The following is a 26,860-nucleotide window of genomic DNA, read 5'->3' as shown; positions in this document are numbered from 1 at the left end:
AGCCAGGGTGTGTGGGTTGATGACAGTGAATCTGGAAACAGGTGGCTGACTAATCTGGTAACGGGCTTGACACGAAAACATGAGGACCTGAGTTTGGATCTCCAGCAACCGTGTTAAATATATATATATATATATATATATATATACATACATACATACATATATATATATATATATATATATAAAGGTGGCGTGTGACTGAGGAAGACGCCTGATGCCATCCTCTGACCTCCATGCATGCCTACACACACATATACACATACGCAGACAAACACTGTGGCAGGTCACATCTGTCAAATGTCAGTTTCGTGCTTCCGAACCCACAGGGTCTACTTCCAATGGGACTTTACCCCTTCTTGGATCTGAGCACATCTGTGATGGGAACCAGAACAGAAGTGACCAAAAAAAAAAAAAACTAACTTCAGACTTCAGCCCATAAAAGTAATGCATCTGCTAGAGGAGCCGCTACGCCGGAAGGAAAGCCCAAGCAGCCGCATGGAGAGGTGACATACAAGTGCTCACAAGCTACCTTAACCGGGCTGCAGAGCCCGCACCACGGTCACATGGAAGGGGTCGAGGTGGGGGTAGCCTTCAGATGAGGTCATCCCAGCCAGAGTTTCTAGGGGCTATGGAAGAGGGACAAACCATCTCTGTGGTGTGCCTGGCCCGGCTTCCAGAAGCCCAATCCAGCTGCGGTGGTTTCAGCCTGCCAAACTTCAGCAGGCCGTTTTAGGCCACCGCGTAGTGAGTGATGCAGAAGTCATATCTCTCTAACAGGCCACGCCGGCTACACCCAACCAGGAGCCAGGGGCTGAGTGAATCCACAAGAGGCAACAGCTGGGGAGAAAGAACACAGGGCATAGAAGAGGATGCCCATCTCATACCGGGAATGCTCAGGGTGAGAATGCAGAAGCCTGGAACTGAGGATGCTCCACACAGTCTGCCTGAATCTTGAGAACCAGTCTTAGGTGAAATGGAGGCTCTGTCCCACCAGCCTGTACACACACGTGCCCCAGTTGCCTAAATAGCCGATGACATATCCTGTCGACTACTCCATCCTCACTCAGCCCAGTTATGATACACTGCCAGCTTTAACACACACACACACACACACACACACACACACACACACACACACACACATGCACCTGCCTTCTTGTCTAGAAACCCCAACTTTTGAGTCCAAGCTGCTTCCCCTCAGCATAAACTCCTTGGATGGGGGTGGGGGTGGGGGCTGGGAGGCAGAAGGTCTCTATAGCATGAACAAAAGGTGAGGGTTGGATTGTTGACTTAGGGAGGAACTGGCCCCCCACTTTTCCCACCAGACTCATGCTGGCCTCTGCGCTCCTCTTGCTTTAGATTTTTCTCGAAGCCATTCATATACCCAGCCTACTCTACCACAGACGCTCCAAAGAACCCTCTGTCATCATGCTCCTCCTTCCCTGAACCCCATCCAAAGGTGGCTGGGTACTGAGGAAGAGAGTGTCTCCGCTGGGTCCCAGCAGGGACCTCTCTAAATGCCCTGTGCTCCTCCCTTTGGCAGTAGCTAAGTACTGAGCAGGAATCACAGTCCTGCAAGAAAGCCATAACCAGCCACAGAAAGCTTCCCTGTCGCCACGTGCCTCCAGAATCCCACTCTGGCTTCTTTCCCCACCCTGAGGATCACAACTAAGCACTTACTGAACTATGACTACCACAGGAGCAAGGCAGTGGCTTTCAATTGTTCCTAATAAAACAATAAGCACACTTGGTCTCTCAGCCACTGTTACTCAACTCATTGTATTTTCTCATCCGGAACCCTACATCACATGGGACAGCTCAGGCTCTTGAAGGAGATGACCTGCTCAAGGACATCCAAGTGATGAGTTGCAGAGCCAGGGTGAAGCCAGAACTCCCCCACATGATGCCTTGGGGCCTCTCCCACTCCAATGCTGCACACTGGGCCTCTATGCAAGGAACAGGAGCTCAATAAATATTTAGAGAAAGGCACAAGACCATAGCTGATCCTTGTGGTGTGACAGCAAGCAGAAACCAACCCTCTGCAGAAATTTCCAATTCAAACGCCATCGCTGCATGAGTGAATCCTGATACAGTGAAGCCTATTGGGGGTAGGGGTGAGCCCACAATACTGTCCACACCCCAAAGGGGCGTGGGCAGGGGTACGGGACAGGCGGTATGTGAAGGAAAGGAAAAGCCAAAGCCCACTCTCTTGGAAGCTGGCCACGCTTGTGTGTAAGTGCTTTCTCCTGTTAATAAAAATATTTGCTTCCCCATTACATTGATTTCCTCGTCAATTGGGTTTTTTTTTTGGGGGGGGGTTGTGCTTTTGACAATGAGAGGTAGAACAAGAAGGTACCCAGAGAGCCCCTGGGAATCACTTCTGCGCCTTGATTTCAGATATGAGACAAAAAAGCATTTCACAAAAAACCTATTCCGCTTATCACAGAGGGAGGTGCAAAAACTCAGATCCCATTATTTAACAGGTGGCAAAACTCACGCTGTCAGAGTCAAGGGACAGGCCTGAGGACACTCAAACAGGGATGGACACCAGCTGCCTTGATTCCCAGGCTAGGGATGGGGCTCTTGTATATCCTGTTACCTTCAAGTCCTGAGTGACCTGCTCTAATTGGGTTTGTGGAAAGGACAGAGGGCACAGTCCTGAATGCAGGCAGAGGCCATAAGGAAGTCTATTCCAGAAAGACTCATTGTCCCCAGTGCCCAAACATCTCCCTCTCAGCCCCCAGTTTCTGCAGCCAGTGATCATCAGCCAGTGCACATAGCTAGATCCCCTTCTTACATGGTGCTCTGTAGAGAAAAAAACTACACTGCCCTCTCTGTGGCAACAGGGTGTTGTCACTACACCCCTCAGAGGACCTCCTAGCCAGGTAACTAGAAGCTCTCCAATCCTGTCCAAACCATAGACTTGGGGATGGAGAGGGTGTGACAGAGGATACTTAACACCAAGTGGAAGGCAAAGTCCTCTTGTCCTTTGACCTTGAGAGCTTGGGCACACTTCATCTCTCTAACCCTGGGTTTTCTTGTCTGTGAAGTGGGGCCTCCCTGGAGCTAAGCACCCTTCTTCTGAAGTAGCTGATGTGAGATCAGCCTTATTGCAACTTAACATCCCACCTGCCCTGTCACCAAGGCAGAGACACAGCAGCAGGCCAGCCTAGATGGTCTAATCCTACGGCCACTGAAACCACATACCACCCAGAGGACTAGGAGGTAGCTGAGAGAGCACAGAGCCGCAGCTGTTTCTCAGGGACACTTCTGAACAGTGAGGTACGGGTCAGGAAGTGGAGTGAGGCCAGCAGGCTGTCAGTACAGTGTGGTGAAGCCAGAAATACCAGAGGATGGTTGGGATCCAGACCCCTGCTCATCAAGGGGAGAGCCATCCATTGCAAGGCCTGGCAGGCCATAACCTATTGGGCATAGTCTAGGCTGCCAGGGGTCTGTGTGTCTGGGGCCTGTTGCAGGACATGGCTCAGAAGCCAGCACCAGCTCTCTCCAGTCTACAGGTCAAGACCTGGGTCAGCTGATAACATCGTGTGCTGGAGTGAGCACTTTGCATGTGTGCTTAGTTAAATCTTGCTTTGCCCCCAATGACTTAAGGCATATCCCAAGCCACAAAGGGCCCATAAGGGAATACAAAGGAATGAAATACAAATTAGAAATTAGTAGTAACACAAGAATTGAAAATCTGACTGGTAAAGAAGACAGAGACTCCAAATCTTAAATGTTACTCCAAGTGTCCGTCGTTAGAGCTGAGCTTCCTGGTAGCAAGCGCAACAAGGGGATATCCAGTCAGTTACATAATGTCCATGACATATAACAAATAACTTTATAAAGTCCCATGCTTGGGAAAGCCATAACTGCTTCTGGTTGTAAAGCATACATCTTTCCTGGCAGCCTTCATTGTAGAATGACACAGAGTAGACATAAAGACACATTTGGGAGAATGACATCATACCAGCAAACTGTTAAACAAAAGTGATCCCAGCTGGGTGGTGGCGGCACACGCCTTTAATCCCAGCACTTGGGAGGTAGAGGCAGGTGGATCTCTGTGAATTTGAGGCCAGCCTGGTCTACGGAGAGAATTCTGGGACAGGCTCCAAAGCTACAGAGAGAAACCCTGTTTCAAAAAACAAACAAACAAACAAACAAAAGAGTAATCCCATAGAGACCAAAATACTATTATTTGGAATACATTCTTCCTTGACCCAGCTTTAGGCTTAGGCAGATGAAGCTGGAAAGTTTTAAGAATCTTGTTTTCATTGCTTATTTGCTTATCAAATTTCATTTATGACCAGTGAGATGGCTCAGCAGGTAAAGGTGCTTGCTGTCAAGCTTAACGACCTGAGTTCAATCCCCAGGACCCAAATGCATGCACACATGTGCGCGCACACACACACACACACACACACACACACACAAGTTTTAAAAGTCATTTGTTCAAGTTGGGTTGGCCAAGCAATCCCGATTGGTTTCCACCTTATGTAAAGCACTCAGGAAGCTGAGAGGCAGGCAGGTCTGAAGATGAGGAGAAGGATCGAGCAGGTAGTTAAGACAGACTGAAATTTAACTAGGGCCTTAAGGAGATCCCAAGCACTATGGGAAAATGAATGAGGGGGCTCACGGCACATGCCCAGGAAGGCTGCCTGGAATAAAGGAGATGCTAGCCAGATTGGTGAAGCTGGTTGGGTTAAGACTTGACCAGGGATGAGCAGCAGAGAATGGACCATCAGAAATAATTGCTGAGGAACCCATGGCCCTGAAAGAGACCCCAGAGACCAAGCCATTATCCTGTCACTCCGTCAAGAGCAACCTGAGGCAAAATGGAGCCAGGCTAGGTATGACTGCCCTGCTTTTTCCCACAGACACGGAATATCTAGGTCCACCAGGAGAGAAGTAGGCATCTTCAACAAGGCCACCCTCAGATTTGAAACCTACCCGAGACCCTTGGAGCTGAAGAAACCCTCTGCCACCTGCCCAGACTCCCTCCTTATTCACAAATAAGAACCTGGAGGCCCAAGAAGGAAGGGAGTTATCCAAAAAGACCCAAGTGATAGCTCCCACAAGTGCAGAGCCAGGAGGAAGCAATGGAGGACTAGGCGAGTCAGCCAGGAACCCTTAGAGACCTTAGAGGGAAATAACCACGAGGGTAGAAAGACTCTGAACCTGGAGTCCATCCCTGAGACCCTGGCCACTGGGATATGTGCCCCAACCTGAGTCTCCTCATTTGGCTGACACATCCCATGGGCCTACTGGGAGGAACAGAGAGTGGGTGCTTTGTAAATGATTAAGTCCCCCGTGCTCTGTCCCAAGTGCCAGGAAGAGGGTGACTTCAGGGACAATGAGCATTTGTCACCCCACACTCAGCTCTGACAGTGGCCTGCAAGGGAGGAAGGTGGGTCCTACTAGCTTACAAACCATAGAGGCTGAATTCACTCACCTGCCTAGGTCCTCCCAGCTCGGAGAGGTCGGGGAAATTGGGTTAGGAGTCTAAGTCACATCCACCCAAAGGCACAGGAGACTCACAGTGGAGCCTGGACAGGAGAAGCTGAAATCCAAACCCCCAGGAAATGCAGAGCCCCCAGCCCCACGACCTCCTGTTTAAGCAATGTTTTACCCTGGTAGTAGGAGCTCAACCTAACTCCTAAACATGGGGCAAACGGCCTGGAGGGGGCTCCCGTGGTGACCACATGACATGTCCCAACTTCCACAGCTGCCTTTGCCATCTATTGCATGACAAAGCCCTCAAACTCTCCGGGCATAGAACACTTTCGTTATATGTCTAGTTCTATGGGCCTGGGGTGTGAATGGGGCACAGCAGAGATAGCGTGGTTCTGTGCCACAATGTCTAGAGCCTTGCTGGAAAACTCCAGCAGCCAGAAAGGCCACCTGATTGCTTCTCAGACACTGGGCCACCGTGTTTTCTGGCATGGCCTCTGTACCTTGGGCTTCCTCTGGACACGGCAGCCTGGGAGGGGGAGACATTTCGTACTCAGACAAGAGCTTCAAAAGCAAGTGTCTCCACCAATGACATGATGGAAACTAGGAAGCTAGGCTGGAGTTAAGGTTCGGGTTTCTTTTGCCACACTGACTGTTCAGATTCAAAGGAAGGCTAGAGACCCAACCTCTCTGTGGGAGGAATGTCCAAGGTTGCGTACGGATGCAAAATCTAAGCACTGCCCACCAGCCTGACAGGGAGGGCAGGGACCCACCCTTCACAGATTGTTCAGAAAAGCTAATGGTAGGCACGGCATGGTCAGTTAGGATGATCCAGGACCCACCCAGACCTCTGCTGCTTGTGACCCTGGTCTCTCGAAGCCCATCTTTGGCTCCTATATCTTCCCCTAGAATGTTCAGGAAGTTAAACCCGAAGGCAGGGTCAGGTCCCATCTGTTGTAGCAAGATGGCCCTGAGTAAGCCACATGACACTGGGAACCTGGATTCTACTTCTTCATAATTGACACCATTTCTTGCCTCCTGAGGCTCTGGGAAGGCCCAGAGGAGACAACACATGTGAAACCCAGATACCAGGTTCCCTCTGGGGCTGGGGTGGAGCATGGCACTCAAGGCAGGCATTGCATTTGGGAGACTGACCCACCAGGTCCTCACCACAGGGGCCATGTTTGTACTTGACATTGTGGCAAGCACCTCTCAGGCCTATGGCCCAGCTCTAATTACAGCTCTCTGGACACAGCTGCTTGGGAGCTGGCAGGGACCCCTCAGAGTATCCACAGGCAAGCAGCTGGCCACAGACCTTCCATCTACAAGGCCCTGATCCAGGAACAGGCCCTAAGGTTACCCCATCTTATTCTGTCACACAAGGCCACCACCACAGCCATGGGATCCTGGTCTCTCCTTGTACAGTGACAGGAAGCTTAACACTTTAAAGGCAGGCAGTCCACTCGTGTCTAGGCAGCACAGGTAATTATAAGAATTCCAGGATCAGCCGGGCGGTGGTGGCGCACGTCTTTAATCCCAGCACTCGGGAGGCAGAGGCAGGCGGATCTCTGTGAGTTCGAGGCCAGGCTGGACCGACAGCCTCCAAAACATACAGAGAAACCCTGTCTCGTAAAAACCAAAAAAAAAAAAAAAAAAAAAAAAAAAAGAATTCCAGGATCAGTCTGCCTCTCAGTTGCAACAGTTATCCCCAGACCCACCAAGAAAAGGGCCACCAGGAGCAAAGGAAAGGGCTGGACTCTGGGGTCAGAGGAATTGACCATACTCTAGTCTTGGCTCTGCCTCTCCAGCCTTCGAGTCCTCAGTCTTCCGTTGCCTCCCTCAATCTGTAAAATGAGAATGATGACACCAGAATGAGGGCAGGATAAGGAGATGAGGCACCGTAACATGCATGAAAACACCTGGCACAAGCCTTAGCAGTCTTTATTAAACCTCAGGAACACGATTTCAACTCCCAACACAAAAGGATGCTTTGGGTCAGTAACCCCACTTTTAGCTATGTGGGGGGGGGTAAGACCATGAGCTTGTAAAGGGGCCCAGGACCCCAAAGACTGACCTCAGCTTCGGCTGGAAACTCTCCCTACCCCTTTGAAAAAGTGCTGAGAAAGGATCCCCCTCTCCTTTCTGCTCCCCGACCATGCTTATGGCTGCCCTCACCATAGCTGTTCCTAGAGGCAGTAGTTATGCATTCTTCTCATACCTGCAGGCTCAGCTTGCCAAGCTGCAGAATCCAAGTCTTGCTTTGGGCTTTCTGTAAGCTTCCTATGGCACTTGTCAGGCTGAGGGTGCCGTGGGACACCTATAGCAGTATTGGAGACCGCTAAGACACTGGTTCTCTTGGGGTGGGGGGCTGAAAAGATAGAAGGCCAATAAGTATTTGACACCTTCTCCTTTGCGACCTACAGTGGTACCTTGAGAGCTTTGTGACGAGTGATGTCAGAAGCATGACTACAGAGGCAGGAACAAGAAAGTCAGCTGTCTCGGCTTCAGGGGCTCACAAAGGGGAATGGCGACTGCATGGCTGAAACTGCTTTGTTTTCCAAAACAGGTACGTGTACCTCCGTGAGCATGCGCACTGCACGTGCCCGTGGATGAGCTCACACAGGTGTGGAAGCCAGAGGCTGACATCAAGATGTCTTCCTTGCCGGGTGGTGGTGGTGGTGGTGGTGGCACTTGCCTTTAATCCCAGCCTTGGGAGGCAGAGGCAGGAGGATCGCAGTGAGTTGAAGGCCAGCCTGGGTTACAAAACAAGTTATAGTCTTGAAAAACCAAAAAAGAAAAAAGAAAAAAAAAAGGTGTCTTCCTCGATCACTTCTCCCCCTTATTTCTTGAGACAGGGTCTCTCACTGAATCTTGTATTGGCCATGCAGGCCTTGGGATCATCTCATCTCTAACCTCAAGTGCTGAGGTTACAAGGCCCCGCCACAAGTGTGCTGGGAATCCAAATTCAGGTCGTCAGGTTTGCACAGCAAGCAGTTTAGCCACCGAGCCATCTCCACAGCCCCCAGAAAATTGTTTGTTTGTTTACAAAAATACAAAGCCAGATGTGTGGTACACAGCTTTAATGCCAGCACTTGGGAGTAGGCAGAGGCAGAGGCAGGTGGATCTCTGAGCTGGAGATCAGCCTGGTTTACAGAGTGAGTTCCAGGACAGCCAGGGCTATGTAGGGAAACCCTGTCTAACAAAACAAACAATCAAAAACCTTACATGAACATGGAATGGCAATTGTTGGTGCTCTTAAAGAAATTATATTTTGCTGGGCATCTGTGGCACACATCTTCAACCCCAGCACTCAGGAGGCAGAGGCAGGCGGATCTCTGTGAGTTCCAGGCCAGCCTGGTCTACAGAGCGAGTGCCAGGACAGCCTCCAAAACAATACAGAGAAACCCTGTCTCGAAAAGCCAAAAAAAACCTTTTTATGATTTCCAGTACAATAAGTATCAAGAGCTATAACCACACACAGTAGAAGCTCCTTGGGATCATCAATGACTCTAACAATGAGATACAATCCAGGGAGGCCAGGTTTTGGGAACTGCTGTTTGGAGGAAGTGCCCTGGCCTTGCCTGCTGATTGGATACAGGGTGGAGCCTGGCCTAAAGGCAACGAAGGCAGATGGCCTGGGAGACCCTGAGGGGACATTAAATGACCCTGGGCCATGGACCGGGAATTGATCAGGCAGCCTGGGAAGAGGGTCTGCAGCAAGGCCTGGAGGGAGGCCAAGGGGATTCTCAGGGCCAAAGAAAGGCCATAGGTGTGAAGAGCAAGGCCTGAACCTCAGGCCTCACCCGCAGAGGGGAGGAAGTATTACAGGACTCAGTGTCGCAGACAGATGCAGGGAGGTAGGGGAATCTATGCCGCATGGCACATGGCTGCAGCTGCAGGGACTTGCTAACGAGCAGGGCATAGTCTGAATCTAGAAAGTTCCGCAGTACACTCCCAGCTCTTCCGGCAACCTACCGGTTTCATCCGTTCCAGTTCTCTCAGTGGTAGGCCCTTGGGTCCCTGAGGTCACCTGTGCTCCTCTGTCCCTTGCCATCTTTGGAGCACAACCCAAGCAACTTTCTCTTCTACTCCCGGCTCTGAGACGAGCAACTGCACATCAGGATCCTCACCATCACCGTGAAGCTGGTGAGCACAGCTCAGGCAACAGCGGACAGACCGACGGACGAGCGCTCTGGAGGCCTAGCAGCGTTGCCTACAGAAGGGCCTGGCCTGGGGCTAGGCACAGTCAGTCTAGGCATGTTTGTAGCTGCCTCAGATGCCCATTATTAAAATATTAATATCCCAGCAGAAACACGGTCTTTTCAAGGACACACCTCCCTGAGCTCAGTTTCCTTGAGAGATACAGAAGCAGTGAAGAAGCTCCTGTTCCCCACCCCATGCCCAATACCCCAACAGGTCTCAGTGAGACTGGAACCTCCCTGGGAGCGGGGGACACCCAGCAACAACCACGCCCACGTCCGTCTACTCTTTCGGCAGTCATGTCTTTGAATACATCTCACAGGCCAGGCAGGCACTACGCTAATTGCTATCTGCCCTCAGCAAGGCTTGGTCCCCAAACTGGTTTCAATCAGTGTTTGTAGACTGATTCTTTGGCCTCTCCCATCTGGCTGGACAATGAGACTCATAGCCAGGGGTGGGCACTGGAAAGACTCCCACAAGCCAGACCCCTGACCACCAGTAGCCAAAACACAGCTGTTACTGTAAGGATTCAGGCATTATGCTGACCTGCCCCTGTCACCTGGCAGAATGCACTCAGGCAGTACCCTGGTCAGCCCAGGTGCAAAGGACCCCTTTAAAAGGAAGACCCCCGCCCACTCTCTTTTCCCGTTCTTCTCTTTCCCTCGGTTTCCCTGGGGCAGACAGAACTTTTTTTTCCTGCCTCCCCCCTTCTCTTCTGTCCTCTCTGTGTCTCTTTTCTCTTTTCCTCCCCCTTTCTAAGAAAACTTCTCACTAAGTTCTGTGTGCCTGGCGTGAGGCCCCCGCCCCTCGAGCTGTCTCATGGCAGTTAGTCCCCGGCAGCTCTTGCGCCCTTCACTTGCTCTGACTCCCTCCCGGGGCGAGCAAGGCTCCAATTTCCTTCAACGCAAGGACGGTGACATGGAAGCACAGAGACGGTGCGAGCCCCGGGTTCTAGAACGTAGAGATGTGTCAGCATGTGCCTGCGGAAGCTGGAAGGCCAGATGAGTCTCAGGTCGGTATCAGGCAGAGCATAAGAGGGAGCCCCTGACAGTGCAGGCATGGCTGAAGCCAAACCCCAGCAATGGCTAACCCCTACCAGCTGCTCAGCTGGGCAACATCCCTCCCCTCCAGTTGTTTCATGTTAAACTATAGGACATCTGTACTGGACAAGGCCGGCATCTGAGCAAGAAGGAAGGGAGCACAGCAGAGCTCACAGAGCTATTGGTCCCTGGGGGAGGTCATAAAGTCTCAGAGCTCAGGGACAGTTCTTAAGGAGAGCTGGAGGGGCAGGCAGAAGCAGAGTCCTCCTGAAAGAAAAGATCAGCTTCAGTTAAAGCCCCCCAGCCTGGAGGAGGAACCTGGTGGGATGTGGGGCCCTTCCAATGTGTTTCCCTGCACCCCAGTTCCAGGGGAAGCACTGTTTTTCTCCCGACCAGCAGCCAAGTTCTCTGAAGTCAGGATCTGGACAGAAGAGCTCAGAAAGCTAGCGTCACATGAGAGAGTCCCTGTCCCCAAGCAGCCACAGCCTGATCTGTTTTGGCTGGTGGGAAAGAGGGAGCAGAGGAGAGGGACTGGAATCCAGGTGACCTGACAGCTGAAGAATCACCAAGATCCGGGCAGAGACGGGCCTCAACGGTGTTGGCAGCTATCCAGACAGCTGAGACTAGTTTGCAGTCCAGGGGCATGTGACACCCATTTAGTGAGTGAAGCTACAAGGCCGAGCCTGGCTTCCCACGTGAGCTTGGCCACTCAGGGTCGCTTGGCAGGCATCAGGGTTTGGGGACCGATGCTTGCCCCTGGTCTCAGGATGGATGATCCCTCCTGCTGGAACCTGCATACATCTTGACTGTACTGCCTAAAAGAGCACATGCCCATGGTCCAGCCTTGTCCAGCTCCCCGGATGTCCTCAGGCGAGCCAGTGAAGTCTCCGACTTCATGCCGAGGGATGAGACCCTTGTCTCTGACTCTCCAGTGCTGTGTTTGCGCGCGCACCCTCATGTGCAGGTGCGCGCGCACTCCGGCACCAGTATGTGCACCCCACGCAGAAAGGCTGGCAAGGCAGTGAGGAAGCAGGCCCACAGCGGGGCCCCTAACAAAGGCGGGGCGTTGGCAGCTAGCAGAATAGAGGCGGGCTGAGATGGATGCGGCTCGGAGCCTAACAGGCCACCAGCCGTCGCAGCATCTGCTTTTTCTCACCTCTAAAGGGAATCGATTTGTCTCTGACTGATTTCCCTGACGTCTAGTTTTCTTCTCCGCCCGGCTGTCAGCCCAGCCACTGTGCGCAGGGCGGGGGAGGAGGCCCTGGCCGTCAGCCTTACCTCCCCACGCGCCCACATGCTCAAGGCATGCTGATCTCATACTCAAAGCCACAGGAAAGCCCACACCCCACAGACAGCCTACCCACCACAGACACAAACCCCACAAGACGCGCACACCACACACTCCCACACACAGACAACTGCCCACAACATACACACCCCACATGATACATATCACACACACACACACACACACACACACACACACACACACACACACACACACGGAGGAGATAACAACCCACCCACAAAACATTCGCAGCCAGGCACACACGGGGCAACTGGCCCATAGGGTGCCCACAGCACGCACACACACACACACACACACACACCACACAATGCATACCCGTATTCACACAACCCACCCATAACATGTCCACAAGATGCATACCCCACACATACCCCCAAATACAAACAAAACCTGGGCATAACAAGCCCACAGTATGCACACCCAACATAAACAAGCACACGCCACACCCACTTACAGACAACCTGTCCACAGTGCACAAACATCCCACATTGTATGTGTGTATGTGTATGTTATGTTATATATAGGGTATATATATAGACACACACACATGCATACATAGATACAATCATACACACACACTCACACACACACACAAACACACACACACACACATATATATATATCACTCCTACCCATAGACAACCTGCCCACAGCATGTACACCCCACACATACACATATAGTACAAACTTTCCCAAGATGATGTCTCCTACACAGATACACAGCCTGTACAATATAGACATACCATACACCCATACCTGTAGATGACAGACCCACACACACTATACAATATACACACACCACATGCATTCCCATTTATAAGTAGCATGTCCATTAAACACATCCCACATGATACACACCGCACATATATCAATCCACAGACAACCTGCCCACAAACATGCACATACTATATACATCACACAGCACAAAGACAACCAGCCCTCATTACATACACAACACACAATACACACACCACACCCCCTAATCTGGAAGACTGACAGACCTGCTGCTTGCAGTACAGACATATACATGCATGCCAAGCTCATGCAAAATGCATACACCACACACATTGTACACACAGATGGGCACACCTAGTGGCCACATCCCCTCCCCACCCCCGCAGGCACCATAGAAGTACCACTATCCCACACACACACCACACATTAATGACACCGGAAGCAGCCACTCTTCACACACACATACATAATATTGCCTCTTTGACACAAATACTCTCCTACACTACACACATTCACAAGCTAATCAAGATAGTGCCCATGTTTACACAGACATCTATAGCACACACACACACACACACAGAGATGAATCTCCCCAGCTTTCCTGCCACCATCTGACTCCCAACACTGATATTGCTGACAGCCATGCCGCCACACACACACACACACACACACACACACACACACCCTAAATATGCACATTCTTTCCATTCCCCCAAACCTTGACCACACATATCCCTTTTATGTAACTGAGTCTCCTCAGGCCTTTGTTCACCCTATACTTACTATGAAAACCTGTACAAACAAAACAAAAATACTGGAACCCCCAACATGCACCCCAGGTCCCAAGAGCCTGGGAAGAGGTTCCTGGGTGTCAATAGAAAAGGCAGCCATAATCAAGCTGGGTAGGGCTTGAGGGCACAGTGGGACCTCTTGAGTATCTTGCCACAACCCAACCCGTGTGAAGGGTTGGATTCTGGCAGGGCTCAAATGACTTGGAGCAGGAAAGGGGAGTTTCAAATGCCCCAGCACCAAGAGATGGAGGCAGGACTTCCTGCCATAGGTACCTAGGCAGGGCTTCCAGGTAATTATCTGTCAAGCCAGTCGACAGCAATAACAGCAGCCAACGGAACACCATAGGCTGACTCTCCTCCCACAAAGCATGACCCTTCCAGCTACAGGCTAGGGCCTGAGACTGCCCAAGCTTGGTGGCTCTCTTATCTCAGGAATGAGGAAGTGGAGGTACCAATGCAGACAGGCAGGGCTTGTCCAGGGTTCCATACATATACGGTCAGTGAGTTTAGATGGTGAACAGAAACTGGTTCTACTAACATCGTGGCCAAAAAAAAACCAAACCCTCAGATCAAACCAACCAATTCCAACAGGTCGTGTGGGTCCATCTGCCCCTAGAGACCTCCTGAGGCCATTCGTCTGTGCCATGCCACCTCAGGAGTCGCACACCCTCAGCCTGGACCAGTGTGATGTTGATGTGCACTCAGAGTGTTGCCTGACTGTTGAAGCATAGGACAGGGGTGCTCAGGTGGGTGGGTGGAGCATCTCCACGGGCATGTGTCCCTGAGTGGGGGATGTGAGAGTCCAGAGGCATCCAGGTGTGACTGCTGTTTGTATGCCTACAGAGGCATAGGCAGGATGGGGGCTGTGCGAGAGAGAGGCGATGCGTGTGCCCCCAAGATGTACACTCTGGGGTGCACGCACCAAGGCACAGCAATTATGAGGTGCAGCTCTAGACAAAAGAGCAAGCTCACCTCTTGAGCCTGTGTCCTTTTCCCCTCCCCCCTGGACTTTATCTGGCCAGGCAGCCCCCGCTCTCAGCTCAGGCAGTAGATAATTGATTACTAGAACTGGTTCTTGGCTCTTCCAGACCTGGCTGCAGATAAGAGGAGACAGGGGCATCAGCACAGAGAGGATGCCCGGGATTCCAGGGCTGAGCTCTGAAGTCACAGGCCATAGGTGTGTCCCTATCCCAATCCTTCACTCTCCTCCTGGTGCCGGGGGCTCACACACCCTCCATGGACAAGGCAGATGCTCCAGTTAGACCCCGGACACAGCTGGATTGGGACTCATGTCACAGCTCGGATAGGGACCCCACAAAGACTTTACAGAGCCATGTTCATGAATGGGCTCTCAGGGGAGTGTCCACACATTCATACTTGTCTTCCCGTGACACCTCTTCACTCTGCTACCTAGGTAATCTTCACTCTACTTACCCTGGGTAAGCTGGGGTTGGCTCCCAGAGCCCCAAAAGCTAATAGGCAGAGACCCTGCCTCTATGACCTCCAATGACCCCCTTAGACCTGCACACACTGGGAAGACAGCAACATCAAACCCAAAGGCCTAGCCTAAAATATCATGAGGATGTACAGACAGATCTGCAGCATTCTGGACCCCAGGATGCCTCCTGAAGTCTGCATGGGACGGGTATGAGGAAAATGAAGGCTAGTGATGTGTCCAGGAATGATCCTGCTAGGAGGGCCTCCATTTATTTTCTGTCGCGTGCCTAAGCTGTTAGAGTGACTATCACACTTCCTATCCATATCCCTTTGGGCCACTCCTGATGCCATCCTATCCATATCCCTTTGGGCCACTCCTGATGCCATCCACTCCAGGCTTCTCATCCTGAAGCTGTGAAAGAACAAGGCATTTGGGTAGATAAGGTTTGATAAAGACCCCTGTCCCCAAAAGTACAAGGAAAACACCAGATCCATCAGGATCAGCCATCCAGATACCCATAGCCTCCTTCCAGGACCAGACACTGAGTGGTTGGGGCTCCTAGGGCTGAGGCAGGAGGCTAAGCTGGAGAAGGCAGTGCCTACCCCTGTCTCAGGTTGGAATGGAACATATGCTGGCCTCTGTAGGTCAGGGCAGGAACATGCACCCATGCTCCCAGGACACATGCTCTGATGCCTCCGAGGATGTGTGCATCCCACAGTCCCCCTCTACCCCTTGCAGAGCTCTGATGGCCAGCCTCTGGGGCAGCACTCTAGAACCTTCCCACCACCTGGCCTAACCTCAGCACAGCAGCCCCTGCACCCCACTTCAGCATGGCCCACTCCCAGAATGGTATAACTACCAAAACCAGGGCCCCTGAACCATTAAAAGCTCCTTTTCCAGCAGAGAACGCGAGGTCCCGGCGGGCCCGGTCAGCCACGGGGCTGGATGTGAGTTCCGGCATCCCAGGGCTGGACAACTCTCACTAGAGCACACCTCATGACGTTACTCAGCTTCCATCTTCCCATTAGTCTCTCACCTGTTATAGGTCTGTCCCACTTTCCTTTACATTGCTCCTCTTCCTCTGCATGTTCCCTCCTCCTTGTTGATCCTCTGCTTCTAGTTGAGTGGATTTCTAGGGCCTTGTTACTGGTTTGTGCTGGACAAGCCATCCCCTCTCTGCAGTAGAGTCCCTTGAATTCTGTGGAGGTCCACAGGCCACAGTGTGTCTTGCTCTCGGTTCTCTCTCTGTCTCTCCCTCCCTCCCTCCCTCCCTCCCTGCTTCCCTCCCTCCCCCTCTCTCTCCCTCTCTCTGTCTCTGTCTGTGTGTGTGTGTGTGCGCGCGCGCGCGCGTGTGGGCATGTGCGTGCGTGTTACAGGTTGACAACAGGTATCTTCCCACCTTACTTTCTCACTTTCCACTGGGTCTCTTGAACCTAGGGCTCCCCAGCCGGCTAGATCGGCAGTCAGTGGTCTTAGATTCTCCTACACCTCTCAGCACTGGGATTACGGGCGCCATGTCTGGCTTTCTCTTGCGGTGTTGGGGATCTGAACTCAGACTGAGCCATCTCCTCAGCCCTCACTTACTCTTTTGTGAGCACAACTCTCAAGCACCTAGGTGCCTTCTCTCCATACTGCCTGTCACTGGAAGAAAAGAAGAAAGACAAGAATGGAGGGGAGGGGAGGGGAGGGCAGAAAGGAAAATGAGGAGAAGGGAGACATGCCTCCCTACGGAGACTGTATTGGGATGTTTTACTATGTTCTCTGGCTTGGGCAGCACCTTAGTTAATGGTGTGTCAGACTATGGTACAAATTTATAGCTGGAGGTTTACATCACAGACAGCTGCAATGAATGACAATAAATTAATCTAAAGTGCTACCAAAGTATATGTGCTTATGAGCTCGGGAGTAATAATTTATAAATGCATGCCTTTTATAATCCCGGTCTTAAGTCTTGAAAGCAGCTAGTTAAAAAGCAGTCACATGACATAAATTATTTTTATTCTTATCTCCGTGTATGGCGATATGGAATGGAGAGGATGGTGGCCACTAACCCAACATGGCTTTTGTAAGTAGCCATTTCTCCTTAAGTCCCTGTCGCCTACTTCTAAAGAATTTGAACCTATAGTCTCTAGCTCCATCCTATCACAGTCCAAGTGTGACCCCATATTCTGACCCCCTTTCCTGGTGTCCAATGAAATTCTCCTCCACTATGAGACCTCCCCTCCAAGCATAGAGTTATAAGGGCATCATCTTGATCCTGGGAAAGAAAATAGAAAACTTTCTTATGTGCAGTCAGTACAGGGATTCTCACAGGAGGTTGGGGAGAGACTCCCTGATCCTTCATGGCTTCACCTATAGAGCAAACTTCAAAACAGACAGCCCCTACGGGGCCATCAGGAGAACTGATTAAGGCCACATATAAGCTCTCAGTAAAGTATGTGTCCAGTGCATGCCCTGAGAGATCTTCCTAACACTTGGTAGTTCCTCAAGCCAAGAGATGGAGTCAATTCTTGCATCCTTTGATTGGAGTTGGCCCTCAACTTCCTTTGACAGTAGACTAGGTCAGCGAGGGGGTACCACAGATCTTCCAATACTGGATCTTATGGTACCTTGCATCCCAATGTTCCCCAGGTATGCAGGCCTAGCCTGATTTCCTTCCCAGACCCATATGCCCAGCTGTTTCCCGGGCTCTCCTTTGGAGGGTCTTTCAGACACATGACTTTCCTGGTTCCCATCTTTGCTCATTGTCTCCATCTCCCACCCCATCCTCCTTACTTGCTCTTCCTCCTGAGACTGGAATTGCCATCTGATCTATTGCCAAGTCCCAAGGCTGGTCTCTGTTCACTGTTCCCACCTCACACAAGGACAGCCCCAGGGGCTAGGAAGATGACTTTCTCAGTGGGGGTAGGGAGCTTATCTTTCTAGCATGAAGACCTGAGTTTGATCCCCAGAACCCACATATAAATGCCAGGCATGGGGACTAAAGAGGTGGTTCAGTAGTTAAAAGCACTTACTGCTCTTTCAGAGGACATGGGTTCAGGACCCAGCACCTACATGGTGGCTCACAACTGTCATAACTCTGGTTCTGGGGGGATCTGACAACCTCTTGTGGACTCTGTGGCTACCTAATACTCATACGGCATGCATACATACATGGAAATAAGACACTCAGACACGTAAAATAAAAGACAAAAATCTTTTTTATCTTTTAATGCTTGGCATGGTGGCACACATTTGTAATCCCAGAACCAGAGAGGCAAAGATCCCTGGGACTCATGGATAAGCTAGTCTAGCCCAATTTATGAGCTCCAAGTCAAAGAGAGGCTCTGCCTCAAAGGAAGTGGACATAGGCATTCCTGAAAATGACAAAGACACACAGGTTGTCTTCTGACATCCACAGGCACATGCTCTCACAATACATGCAGACATAGACACACCAGACACAGGGGGGGGGAAGGGAGAGAGGGAGAGAGAGAGAGAGAGAGAGAGAGAGAGAGAGAGAGAGAGAGAGAGAGAGAGAGAGAGAGAGAGAGAGCTTCCTGGGAGGTGGTCCCAGTTGTCCTCCTAATAAAAGTCACACTCAATGTGACTTATGGTTCTCCACATCTGCCCCAGGACTTCCTTGGTGTCCTCTCTGACTGTTCCTGATACTCAAGTTGGCCTTGCTCCTCCTGCCTGTTGCATGCCTCACCCATGAGCCTTCACATGACTGCTCTTCCTGCAGGGACACCCTTCCCTCCAGAGGCTGATAGACACCACAATAGCTTCTCTAGGAAGCCTGTCTGAGCCTGTACCTCTTGCTGAGACACTGACCTGCTGGTTACCCCACTGTACCCTCACCTTTCTTCTGTCTCCCATCCACGGTCTTCCCTTCTCGTCCTTCCTGAGCCACCTATCTGCCTGAATGGTCTTTGGAGAGTAGTTTGTCCCTCAGCAAAACAGGAAGCTCAGGGTAGGTGGGCAGGAACCACCTGTCCCAACCCAGCACAGGAGTGGGCATGGAATAAGAGTACTCTGAAGTAACTAATGACAGTGCCATCATCTTGCCCCTTCTGATTCACATCAAAGCCTGGTTCTGACCATTTATAAAGGAGTGTTTAACTACTTTCAGTCATCATTTATCAACTCAGCCATTTTAACATCCATCTACTGGTTCACCGTGTGCTAGCCCTGAACAGACACACACAAATGACAAATGAATGGATTAACAGAATTACCTAGATACAAAAAACAAAAAGGACCAAGCTACTAAAACACACATAGAGGCATGGAGACTCTTACCAGCAATACACTAAGGGAAAGAAGCCAGACACAAGGACTACATGCTGCTGGGTTCCATTTCTGTGACATTTGAGAAAAGGCAATCTAGAAGTGATGGAAAGCAGACCCAGTTTCCCAAGACTTGAGCCCCAAGAGAGAGTCAGGTCGGGTTGTCTTGGGACTCAATCGGTAAGGGCACTTCTCTTGCAAACACGAGTACCTGAGTTCAAATCCCTAACACCCATGTAAAAATCTACCATGCCCATGTACACACTTGTAACACTGGTGTTGTGGGGGTAGAGATACTGGGGCTTGCTATCCACCAACTTATCTACAGATTCAATTAGAGACCCTGTCTCAAGGCAGTGAGGTGGAAGGTGATAGAACATGGCAGTCAACATCATGCCATGGCCACCAAAGGTTCATTAGGAGATGGACCAAAGGAGAGGAGAGAATCACTGAGCTTGAGGACACAACTATATGAACTTCCAAAACTAGACTGCAAAGAGGAAATAGATGGGAAGAAATGGAACAGGATATCCAAATTGCAGGGCTTCAGACCAAGTGCTATATGCATAACAGGAAGGAGAAGAAAAATATTTGAAGCATTAATGACAGAGAATGTCCAGAATTAATGTCAGACACTATATGTAGACCCAGGAGGCCAAAAGAAGAGTGATGAGAATGAGTTCTCTCTCTCTCTCTCTCTCTCTCTCTCTCTCTCTCTCTCTCTCTGTCTCTCTGTCTCTCTGTCTCTCTCTCTTTCCTTTCAAACTGCAGAAAACCAAAGAAAAAAGAAAGAGAGGAAGAAAGAAAGAAAACTCTCATATATGGGAACAAGGATAAGGATTGAATCGTGCTTCTCAGACATCGTTTCTAAATAAAAAAAGTCAGATGAAGTATTTAAAGAGTTGAGTGAAAAAAGTTGTCAACTACAAATTCTGTTTCCTGCCAAGTTATCCTTCAGAAGTGAATGAAAAGACAAGACTTTCTCAGATAAACAAAAACTGAGGAAATCTGTCTACACTAGACCAGCCTTGCAAGATATGCAAAATGAAGTTCTTTATTGCTGAGAAGATGGCCTAAGAATCTGAGTTCAAATTCCCAGCACCCTCAAAAAAAATCTGGCCATGTCTACCCATACCTGTAATTCAAGCATTGGACATCGAAAACAGACAGCTCACTGGCCTGCAGCCGACCTTACCAAATGACAAATTTCCAGTTTAGTGAGAGACTCTGCCTCAAGGCAATAAAGTGAAGATGGATAGAGAAAGACAGTTAACATCCTGTTCCGGGCTCTGCATGCAGGCACATGGATGTGTACACCTGCACACACATGCACATGCACCACACACATACACTCACCACACACATTATGCAAAAGGAAGTTCTTTAGCATAGAAAGAAAACTGTTTAAGTCAAAGCCTCGGAGCTACACAAAGAAAGGGAAAGTAACAAAGAAGGAAGAAGAAAAGGTGAAAGAAACTTTTTCTTATTCACAATTGATACAACAGACAATATGCTCAAAATAATAACAAAGTATTCAGTGATCATATTTATGGGAGCTGAAATGCAGACCTCGCAGGAGAGATAAGGAAGAAGCCAGGAATACTTTGTTACTACAGGATACTTAGAGTGGGTTATACAATGTAACATTATATGAAAGCAGTGTTAGAATAGTTACAAATGTCTATTGCATGCCCGGTGTTCCTAGAAGCCAGTTGGGTGGGATTGAAGAGTAATCTGTAAACCCGGAGAAGAAAACAAACCTTAGGTCAACTATCTTTAAACAAGGTGAGTTGATATTTTAAGAAATAAGATATTCTCTGTCTCAAAAAAAAGAAAGAAGGAAAAAAAGGAAGGAAAGGAAAAAGTAGAAAGGAGAAACAATAAGAGAAAATGAATCATATAAAGTACTAATTTAAAGTCACAAAAGGTAGGAAAAGAAAACAGCAACAACAATAAAACCCCCAAAGCTAGGCAGTGATACTACACACCATTAACCACAGTATTTGGGACACAGAAGCAGGTGGATCTTTGTAAGTTCAAGGCCAGCCTGGTCTACAGAATAACTTCCAGGACAGCCAAGGATATACAGAGAAATCCTGTCTCAAAAAAAATACTCCCCCCAAAAAACAGAAGGTTTGCTAGGGACAAAGCAAGAGCAACAGCCAAACAGCCCTAGACACGGTCAGCAAGACACATGGCTGTCTGTGTGAGCTCTGACTCTACTTCACTCCAGCAATTCACAAGGATAGAGTCAAAGTCAGTCAGCGTGCACCTCAACCTCAAGAGCTAAAATCATAAAACATCTAGAAGAAAATCTGGGAGGTTGTCTTAAATATGACATGAGAGGCACTAACTGTACAGACTTTGCTCTTTGGGGGATTCTGTTAGGAGAGTGCCTGGATATACCCCAGGCACAGGGAAATGCCTGTGATGCACAGACCTGACAAAGATCTTGTGTCAGGAACTTCCATGAAGACTCTTTCAACTCAGGTATGACAGAACCAGTGACACAATCAAAGTGGGCCTAATATTCAGATGGATCCCTCAACGAAGGTGCATGCACATGAGAAATGTCCCATTTCTCAGCATCATCAGTCATTGTGGAATTGAAAATCACAACAGCAGTTACCACCATGTACTGACCAGAATGTCAATAAAGGATGTGGAGGTGAATTTACCCTTAGATATTGCTGGTAGCTGAGGTGGTGTGAATACATGAAACAGAATTTACCTGTTTCCTCTTTCTTCTCCTTTTCATAGGTAGCCCAGGCTGACCTAAAACTTGCCATGTAGCTGAAGATGACCCTTAATTTCTGATCCTCCTGCCTCCACCTCCTGAGTGCTGGGATTAGAGGAGTGTGTTGCCCTGCTCAGATTATGTTGTGCTAGGATTTGAACCCAGGGCTCTGAGCAACAGGGCAATGTAGCATGAGTTCTAATAGGTCTTAATAACAAAAACCCAGAGTCAGATATCAGGGTAAATGCTGAAAGATCAGAGGAGTAAAGGAGTCAGCCATAAGAGAGACATTTTACTTCTACTGAATCCTCAGACCAAAGGAGTGATCCTGTCCCTACAAATCCTCAGACTGAATGCCATGAGTTCCTGTCTCCACCTCCCTAGTGCTGGTATTAAAGGCATGTGATCCCAAGTACTAGAACTAAAGATGTGAGCCACCACTGCCTGATTCTGTTCCTCTTTTAGACTGGATTAATCTCAGGTAGCCTAGGGTGGCCTTGAACTCACAGAGATCTGCCTGCCTCTTCCTCTGCCTCCCAGGTGCTGAGATTAAAGCTGTGTGCCACCGCTGCCTGGTGTCTGTGGCTAACTAGTTTAGCTAGGTCCACAATCTGATCTTCAGGCAAACTTTATTTGTTAGATCACAAGACATCACCACAGGGCAGTATCTCCAATTTCTTACAAATAATCCCACAAATATCATACAAAATTAAACATATTCTTACCATTCATACAACAAATCCACTTCTAGGTATTGATCCAAGAAAAATGAAAACATATTCATCTACAGTATTGTTCAAAAAATCCTAAAAGTGAAAACAAGTCATGCATATATATTGATTGGTGAATGGGGGGGTGAACAAAACCCTACACTATGCCCACTGACTAGAATACCAGTCAACAGTAAAAAGGGAAAGTCAAAACGGACTGAGGAGATGACTTAGTGGATAAAGCACTTGCTATGCTAAGCCCGAGGACCAGCATTCAGATGCCCAGACGCCTGAGTGGGAATGGCAGCCCACCTGTAACCTCAGCACACAGGAGACAGAGATGAGATCACTGGGACCAGCTGGCTACCTACATTAGCCAAATCATGAGCTCTGGTTTCAAGGGAGAGAGACCCTGCCTCAGTTTAGTATAAGGCAGAGATCAGTGGAGGAAGACACCCAGCATCAACGTCTAGCCTTAACAGACGCAGCTGTGGAGACAAAACTGAGTCTTACAGGCCCAGAGGCTAATTCCTCTGTAGGTTTTTTCCCTTTCTGTACAATTCAGCGGTTATTTACTGAGTACCTACTGTATTCCATATCCTATACACGGGGGTGTGGGGGGTGTGGGGGGTAATCTGGTCACCGTGTCCTTGCAAATCCCAAAGTAAGACTTCCTAGATTCCATCCTAAGTTAACAACTGGGTGATGTTTGTTCAAGTGTGGCACTTATAATGTGAGTCTCCTGGAGGGGCTAGTCACAGGGAGTCTGGTGGTACTGGAAAGTTACTTGGCAAGCTACAAACGAGCCCTGTGGTTGCCGTGGTTACAATCCTGAAAGCCCCCATACCTGTGCATCTGCATTCAGTCAGTCAGAAAGCTGGGCTGTGCAGCCCTTGTCTTCATGTGTTGGCTGTGAGATCCGAGAAGGGTTATTTAGACTCATTGTTTAGCCTTTCAGCGCTGCCAGTTCTTTTAAACAAGCCTTCCTTACCAGGTTGGTGGGGAGTAAATGAGCTGACAATCCAGTAAACGCTTAAAAAAAAAAAAAAAACAGGGCCTCTCTATGTAGTGTAGACGATGCTAGAAATCACTTGGCAGACCAACCTGGTCTCAAACTCACAGAAATCTACCTGCCTCTGCTTCTGCTAAGATTAAGGGCATGTACCACCATGCCTATCTTGACCTTGAATTTTTGATGCTCCTACCTCAGCCCTTACAAATGTTAATTATTCATAGACTTTGTACAACTCATGCATTTTAGCAAAGAAAACCAAAGCCTATTGACAATAAGCAGGGTCACATAACAGGTCAGACAGGGCAGGAATGCTGTGGCTTCCCAGCTCTGAGGAGAGCATATCTGACCAGAGACCAGATAGTGTTCCTGTCTCCTGTCTCCACATCACTCCAGGGCCTTCAAACTCCCTCTCCAAACCCTAGAATATGTTGGGAAAGGAAGGAAGGCCCTCCCTGCCCTTCTAAAGGGTGACGCTGAGTGTGAGGAGGTTAGGTCAGAAGCAGGCAGTCATCTAGGACCACAGGATTCTGAATGTGCCGATCTCACCTGATCTCAGAAGATGAACACGTTTAGCCTGGTTGGTACTAGAGCTGAAGATGAAGCTGGTTGACCCGGGGGAATTGCCCTTAATCCCAGTTTCCATGTGACCCTGCTTGGGGCTTACCTGAAGCAGGAGAGCTGCTACCCAGACATAAATGGAAGCAGAATCCTCCTCCCTCCAGCACCCCCCCACACACAAACATGCACTCATGTGCGCACACACACAAGCACACATACATAAACCCCTACCCGGGGAGGGGATTATAGAGTTGGAATCTCCAGGTGTATCAGATTGGAGGCTGGTTAAGATACTATCTAGACAGCAGGCATGAGGGCCTCTGAGTACTTCCCAAGGGAACAAGCAGTTTCCGGGCCCCCTGGGAGCTTTGTGCCTTACAACAATATTTTGCCAGGCAGTGGTGGCACATGCCTTTAATCCCAGTACTCAGGAGGCAGAGGCAGGTGGATCTCTTTACAGAGCCAGTTTCAGGACAGACTCCAAAGAAACTCTGTCTCAAAAAAACTGAGAGAGAGAGAGAGAGAGAGAGAGAGAGAGAGAGAGAGAGAGAGAGAGAGAGAGAGGGAGGGAGGGAGGGAGGACAAGGGAGGGAGAGACAGACAGACAGAGACAGAGAGACAGACAGAGAGACAGAGAGAGAGACAAGGCACAGAGCTCTCTGGAGGCAGGTGGATGGGTCATGACAGGGGCAGAGAAAGGTGTGCTGGCACTACAGAGGTAGATAAGGACAAACAGGAAGACCATGCCAGGTGCAGAGGTCATCGTGTTCAGGGATGTAGGATCATGAAGCAGGCATGCAGGGAACCATGCAGGATGAGATGGACCAAGGATGCTAAAGGAGGCCTAGGGCACCAGGCAACCCCACCCGACTTCTGGGTTTGGCTAAGCTGAGCTCCAGAGCTTGCTGCTGGGACCTAGGGAACCAAGCCATATCAGGTACAGGCACAGCATGACACTGACCTCTCCTCCCCCAGGCCAGAGATTCCACCTGTCCTTCTGGTTACTCCTCCAGGAAGCCCCTGTGACTGAAGCCCTAGACTTTTAGACCGGAAGGCCACAAAGAGAAATTGAATCTGAGACTAAATTAGAAAACATTTCACTTTACACTTGGCCCTGAGTCAAATCTCAGCTCTGGGATAAGGGATCCTTAGGGGGAAAAAAATGCTTCCCCCAAGCATTTAGCCCGGGGCTGACTCCCAGATCTATCCAGTAAGTGTCAGCTTCCTTAAGTGTCAGAACCAGCAGACATCAGGCTTCTCATCGCATATGGGAGGAAACAAAAGAGCTCAGGACACCTCAGTGACAGCCCAAGACCATGAAGAAGGTAGGTGGGAGGTCAGAGGTGTCCCGACACCATAGAACCATGGTTGTGGTCCTGATCCTGTAGCTCCAAGAAAAAAGATCTTGGAGCGATCACAAACTCTTTCAGCCTCAGTTTCCCCTTATGTCACATAAGGCTTGTGACACTATAGCTAGAGCATGCTGCTGAACTACAATTTTGCAGGTCCATGAAATACCCCATTATTTTATTGCCACGGTGCTAGGGAGCCCAGAGCCTCTACCATTCAGTCACATCCCTTATTTGAAATACCACACTCATCAAGCCTGGTGGAGTGATGTGCGCCTTTAATCCAGCAATCGGGGAGCAGAGACAGGAGGCTCTCTGTGAATGGGAGGCCAGCCTAGTCTACATAGTGAGTTCCAGAGTTATTTTGTGTGACTCTGTCTCAAAAGAAAACTATATATACATATATATATGTATATATATAATAAAACGAAATATTGCACCCGAGTTTCCTCCTTTCAAGAGATTTAACTCTGGCTACCCTGGCTCCATCACTATCAAGCTCTCACCCCCCTGTCTCCCTTGGGAAGGCAGACATTCCCAGGGCCTGGAAGTATAGGCAAGGTCTGTGCCATCCAGCCTGTTCTAACCATTACTGAGATGCCCATGACCTGAGATGCTGTGTCCCCTGGCATCTTGTGGCATTCTACCCCAATGGTTCAAGATCAGAGCAAAGCACCAGACTCATCCTTCCAGGCATGAGAAGGGCCACATCACATTCCAGGCCCGGGCCTGTCATCTGTTTTCTGCCCTCTTCCACTCTCCCAGCCCTCAGGAACTCTCCGGGACCCACTCCTCAAAAGCAATGTCTTACGTGACAAGTCCTGATGATGAAGGAGGACGGGGGAGTTCCTTGTTCCTGGCAGGCTTCAGGTGGTTCTGCTACAGCCTTCAAGCCCCAAAGTAGAGAAGTGAAAGTCTGGCAGGTGTGTTGGCACAGGCTTGTAACCCAGAAGCACCTGGGAAGTTGAGGAGGAGGAGCTTGAGTTTGAAGCCAGCCTGGGCTACATAAGCTCCATCAAGGAAGGAAAAGAAGAGAGCAGGGAGGGGAGGGTAGAGGAGGGGAGGAAGAGGAAGAAAGAAAAGAAGGAAGGAAGGAAGGAAGGAAGGTAGCTTGGACCCATTCTACAGGAAACAGTCTGTACAACTGAGCATCTGTAACCTGAAAATCCAAAATCTGAGGCTTTTTGAGTGTGAGTGTGATGCTCAGCCTGAATCCTGTCTGCAGATGGCCTCCTGCACTGACCCATCTCCCCCAGAG

At 49.6% G+C, this 26,860-nt stretch overlaps 1 long non-coding RNA gene across 1 annotated transcript; it reads right to left on the bottom strand.

Moving 5' to 3' along the window:
* Positions 1-7,127: 7,127 nt before the first annotated feature.
* On the bottom strand, positions 7,128-26,616 carry LOC121140974. The gene is made up of 3 exons (XR_005877943.1): positions 26,414-26,616; positions 7,670-7,819; positions 7,128-7,295 (listed from the first exon to the last, which is right to left on the bottom strand). It is a non-coding gene; the product is annotated as an uncharacterized LOC121140974 (long non-coding RNA).
* Positions 26,617-26,860: the final 244 nt, after the last annotated feature.

Source organism: Mesocricetus auratus, unplaced genomic scaffold, assembly GCF_017639785.1.
Source record: "Mesocricetus auratus isolate SY011 unplaced genomic scaffold, BCM_Maur_2.0 Super-Scaffold_100006, whole genome shotgun sequence".
NCBI classification, from domain to species: Eukaryota; Metazoa; Chordata; class Mammalia; order Rodentia; family Cricetidae; genus Mesocricetus; species Mesocricetus auratus.
Note: the sequence above shows the minus strand (reverse complement) of the source record. Positions and strands in the feature narration are given on the sequence as shown.